Raw genomic sequence first — 6,000 nt, forward strand, 5'->3', positions numbered from 1 at the left:
AGCGGTGGTGGGGTTAAAGGCATTTGGTTTGGTGCCAGTCGAGCCAGCCCTCTGGCATGCTGCATTCCAGGAGATCAACACCACGGTGTTTCCTTTCACCCCTCCAGCCTGCCTCGGTCTCTGCACAGTTGCTATTAAACATGTAAATTAAGTCCACAACATTTTAAAATGTGCAAAACAAGCAAGGAAAGCAAAAATGACCCTCTTAAGTTTCTAACAAGGATACTTTATCTCTAATCATGTGCAACGCACCTGCTTTACATTGTAACTTTTGCTATTAAAGTTTTACTGCCACAGGAACGCATGCAGATGCACTTTTCCATTTGCGGCTAAATGGAAGCCAGTAGGCTCAGCTGAAGACCTCGACCTCAAAATGACAACAAACACAAGTCAGTCAGTGTGCTGCTCAAATTTATGCTGCCTTCCTGTGAACTCTCTTAAATCACTGAGCAGCTTTTAGTTATGTTTCAGTTATGTGTTAGCAATGTTGGAATGGCCCCGGCTCTGCTGGCGTCCAGCAGCGCAGAGATAGTGAGAAGCTCCTTGAGAGAGGATGATCTGCTATCAGGATATCAACAGATCATTGTCACTCATCTAAATCTATCTTAGGGAAAGATCGTTGCAATTACATAATAAATGTCACTGACATTAGGTGAGGAGACTTGGAAAACCTCCGTGGGATTCATCTTTATCTACTCTTACTGTGTTGCAAATCTGCCTAAATTGGATGTTCTCAAACGTCTAATGATTTTACAAAAGAAGGTTTTATCAGTGTCATTAGGATATTTGCGATAGAGCAACAAAAGATGGAAAGAAAGGAAAAGTGGTTTCCAAGCTTTTTTATGCATTTGTACTCTGTCCCCTGGGTTGACGAGCTGTAGTTCAGGGGTCTGTGACTCCATTCCTCGAGTGCCACTGTTCTGCAACTTTTCAACGCATCCCTTCTCCAGCACATCAAATTCAAACGAGTGGTTGATGACCAAGCCTTTGCAAAAGAAAGAGACCAGAAAATAAATTAAAGAATAGAGTAGCAGTTCATATATACTGGGATTTTTCTTTTTACTCCAAAGGAATTTGGCACACTGCCTGCTCTTTAGCCCACACATCATCACTTACTAAATTTCACAGCTCTGTCTCGTCACATTTTGCAGATCTGTTAATCTTGGTGGGGTTTTTTTTTTTTTTTGAGACAAGTGACGACGCACCTAACTGCAGTAGAGCATTCATGAAAAAAAAAAAATGAAGGAACTGCTGGAACTGACTGGCTGCAATTGACAAGCTCAAGCCGTGGCAGTGCTATCCAACATGATGGAAATGCCACCAATGATGTCGGTGCCAAAACTTTAGTTTCACGCTAGTTTTTTGCATGCTTGCTAATGACTCGAGTGGTGTGATCAGAAGTGTCATTTTAAACTTCAAAAAGCTCATCAGGAAAAGCCTGATGCATTTACCCATACATCTCAGCCACATCGTTAGTGCAAGCAGAGCCCTGAACTGTAATCTGCAGAGAGATAAATCAGAAATGTAAACAAGCAATGTGAGCCATGCATAGGAAGTTGATGAGGGAATTGTGTTTTTTGGTGGAGTCCAAACAAAATTCATTGGCCTCCAATTAGCTAGAATATATTTTAATGATTTAATAATTAAATTACTTAAAGTAAAAAAAAAAGTAAAAAAAACAACAACATTTTGTTAATAGATTTGACAGCATTACCTTGTTTCTTGATCACAATATAAATGTTTGCATGAATGTTTAATGACCATTAGAAACAGTATTGTACTTTTCTGGACTGTGAGAGGAAGCAGGAGTACCCAGAGAGAACCAACACATGCTAGGGAAGAACATGCAGAACTCCATACAGACACAGACCAGGCCGGGATTCAAACCAAGGACCAAGGCAGCGGTGCTACCAACGCCTCCACCGTGTTGTGTTAAACATCTGATGATATATCAGTTCTAGTTTTTTATTTTATTTTTTTACTTTAAGCCAAAGTTCACCAAGTTGTACAGCAGGACAATAATGCAAAACACACCAGGAAGTCCAACGAAGGTTTCGGAATGGCCTACTAAATGTCTGAAATTTAACCATACTCAATAACAATGCTGGTTAAATTAAAACTATTCTACAGAGAAGAGTGTGAGTGTGAACAACCATTTATGACATTTAGGAGGCAATTCTTTGTCGCATGTCGTTGGTCGATTTGGACAGCTGCAGCTCCTAATAAAGGAAATCCAACTTGATAACCAACACTCAGGTTATTTTTTTTCTGATTTGAAGTCAATGTTTTTGATTGTATAAAATATTTAGATGTGACCAAGCAACATAAAGAGAAGAAATCTGTAAGAGAGCAAATATTTCTATATTCTTATATTTAAGAAGGTTGGACAATAAAAACGAATCTGTCCTGTAAAGTGACTCAGGCCTGGCAATTACTAAGAGCCAATATTATGCTTTTGAACATTATGTAAAATAATTAAAAAAAGTAAACTTTTTTAGGTAAAATTTCTAATAGCTACGTAAAACTCTTCTGTGATTATCAGGTGGTGTTTTAGTCCTTTAACAATTTAACTGAGTGTCTACGCATGTTTGTCAACATGCAGTTTGGTGTGGCGGTGGCTTCTTGTAATGAACATTTGTGCTTGTATTTTAGGGGTGCATCCTCTGTGTGTGTGTGTGTGTGTGTGTGTGTGTGTGTGGGGGGGTGTGTGTGTGTGTGTGTGTGTGTGCGTGCGTGTAGGCGTGTGTGTGTGTGTGTGTGTGTTTATGAGCTGACGCATGTGCCAGGGCGCACACGCCTGTGTGAGGGCCGACAGTCTGTCAGCTCAGGTTAACCTGATCCCGAGTGGCCACACCTTGGGGGTGCGTGAGCCCAGGAGGCAGGCTCTCTCTCATCAGCAGCATTAGGCCGTCGTGCGTGATGGCTGCTGACCCCCGGCGAAGCATCGGCTGTGTCAGTTGGCCAGTCGGGCCACCAATGATACCGGGTTTTGGGCTCGCTTCCTGCCAGGAGCGCCACTCACTCTCCTGCTGTCGATGGGAAAGATGGCACATTGGTTAATTTGGGAGAGGCATCATCAAGGACACCTTGTTATAATATGCCCCCGTGTCTCTGAATCACAGAGGCAATGGGAAGGGAGCCTGTAGACCACTGTGGGATAAACTTTGTCCAACTTTCTGAAGAAGAAATTAGAATGATATTGGAAAGCCTGTTTAGTTTAGAACATTTATCGCTAAGTGAAACACTTTTTGTAGATTAACTGCACACAGATGGATGTTTAAAAGCCTTTATTTTTGTTAACTTTGAAGATTTTCGATTTACATCTAACAAAACATGATATTTGAAAATGATATTACATAAAAAAAACATATTTAATACAGAAATGTGGGGTCAATGAAAGGAGTGCTACAGAGAGCAGTCTGAGAGAGCAAAAGTTTATTTTGCTCTAAACTTTAGTGCTATGATTACATAAGGTCAGAGCTTTGCACATATACCCTACTCACCTGTTGACTACCTGTGAATTAAAACTTCTAAAGTTTCAAGATCCTACTAAAGATCCACTTTTCATGGAGATTTAACTTGAGAAAAACACTCTGTGGGTATTAAATCTATTTTATTTTTAGTCTATTTTACGAAAACTTGTTTCCTTTTCGTCTTATTGCTACACTCTGAAAAAGTGATTTACAAATGAACTAATGATTGAAATCAGATGTTAGGTTACGGTTTTTATATTTTCGTCATGTGAAGTTGTTTTTTCTCTCTCTCTCCATCATTAACGATTTGGATCAAGTTCATGTGTATAATCTGTGAACGGAGACATTTGGCTCCTTGCTGTGTGATGGTCAACAGTGGCAGCAGGTGCACCTTGGGGAGGATCAACCAGGAGGTGCGGCCACCACCAGGAAGTGACCCCAGCAACAGAAACAATGAAAAAAAAAAAAAAAAAAAAAAAAAAAAATCCAGGGTTTTGGAGCTTTGAAAATATGAAGTGACAATGGGTGCCCTTTGTGTGGGGAATTGATGTGGTACCAGGCTGACACTGTGCACCCTCTAGGGGTTGATCTCCCAGTCAAGATCAAATGCCAAAACTAGGTCAGGGGGAAAAGAGATAGGAGGCAAAGGGGGCAGATTCTGTTGTGCTAAGAAATGATGAACACCTTAATGTGCGGACCGATATCGTCCCACCATCCACTGCTCTGAGTCAAAGTCAGAGCTGAGAGTTTTATCAGACATGCATCAGGTGGAGATCAGATGTCTTGTGGTTTGGTTGTGCCAGTGTTGGTTTGGTCCATACCGGTTCACTAGACACCTGTGGTTTTCCACAGTCTTGCAAACAAACTGAAAATACTGCTGAACAAGGCAGCAAATAAACTTTACAGTTATTTTACATATGAGAGGTAGAAACATTGAAACATTTTTTATTGGGTTAGAATATGGGAAATTGACTCCATATGCAGTTGCATGTAAATAAATTGAGTTCAGATGCGAGATTCATACATTCATTGTGTGTCTAGTAATGTTTTTTAATTTGTGTTCAGAGCTGACGACACCCAAAGCGCTCTCATTTGTTTAGCATATGACATTACTCAACAAAAACAGGACTTTTCATACAAAAATGTTATGTAACAGCCCACATATCCATGAAGAAAGGCAGTTGTCTACCAGACAGTCATGGTCCTTTCGTGGCCAAGTCACAAAAGTACATCAATGAAAAGTTAGTAGAAAGTTAGGTGGAAGGGAAACATGTGATATACAAAAAGTTCCCAGTAGGATTACTGTAGTTTTGAGAGGTTTGAGATGCAAAGGTCAGTCATGAGTTTGGGGAATTCATTCACCAGTGCACTTTGAGTCAGAGCGTCAGCAGCCTCCACACACAGATGTAACCAGGCATGCAGCAAGCTGTTCCTTCACCAGAGACACCAGAATCTGGGCTAACGTGAAAAGGGTCTTGGCCGTTGCTCAGTTGAAAGTCATATTTTCAGATGAGGGCAAAGTTGGATTAGACTTGTATATCAAGTTCCCAGAGTCTTGAAAAAGAGGCACAGACTCCGTGTCATCAGCTGGTGTTGGTCCACTGGGTTCTGTGAAATCTAGAAAACTTCAGAGGACTTCATGTTTCCTTCTCCTCGATGCCTCATGGGATTGATTCATAAATTTATGCAAAAGGAGCCCCGGCCAAACACAGAGGACATATTTGGAACAATGTATGAACCCTTTTCAGTGGATTAAAAAAAATCTTTACGTTGTTTCTATGTTGTGTTCAATCTTCTGAGACACTGAATTTAATATTTTGCTAAAGAGATATAGCTTAGTGCTGTTTTAAAAAGAAATGCTGGTCGCTGTGAAGAAAATTATAAAAAAAAAAAAAAAAAAGCTAAACTAAACACATGGCTTTCTTTTCAAAGTGCTATTTTTTCCCCTTCCTTTTCCAAAGGCAAAGTTGGGCTGAGTTCAGCCTCCTCCACAAACGCCCGGTGAAAACATTGTGATATGAACAACAACAGCAACAACAGCACAGGACTGATCCTACCCTCCAGAGGAGCGAGGGTCTGGCTGGTCCCGGCACACCGACCCTCCCTCTGGCCCATGTTTGTCATGAGCTGACCGTTCCATTTAATTAATTAAAATTAGCATCTGTCCCCGTGGCATTGACTTGTTACGTCAGATGGAATCAGCTTTTTGTATTTGCTGGGCCCTGGGGGGGCTGCTGGCCCTAACGAGGCCCAAGATCCTAATTAGACAATAAAAGGGGGAACGGGTGGGGGCACAAGAAAGAGCTGGACACGGAGGAGAGAGGAGGAGAAGAAGAGACTGAGGGGTGGGGGAGGGGGGGGGTCCTGCTGGGCTGAGGGTTACGCTGGAGGAAAACGGTGTATTTATATACCTACACATGATGGAAGGGGAGGTGGAGGAGAAAAGCAGCCCTGAGTCTTTTTCCGCTCCCTCTTTCTGGTGCACATCCTCTCTCTTTCTCTGTTTACCTTCTTCTGTCTTTGTCCG

The sequence above is a fragment of the Poecilia mexicana genome, unplaced genomic scaffold (assembly GCF_051168715.1).
Source record: "Poecilia mexicana isolate PSO_F unplaced genomic scaffold, ASM5116871v1 scaffold_19, whole genome shotgun sequence".
NCBI lineage: Eukaryota > Metazoa > Chordata > Actinopteri > Cyprinodontiformes > Poeciliidae > Poecilia > Poecilia mexicana.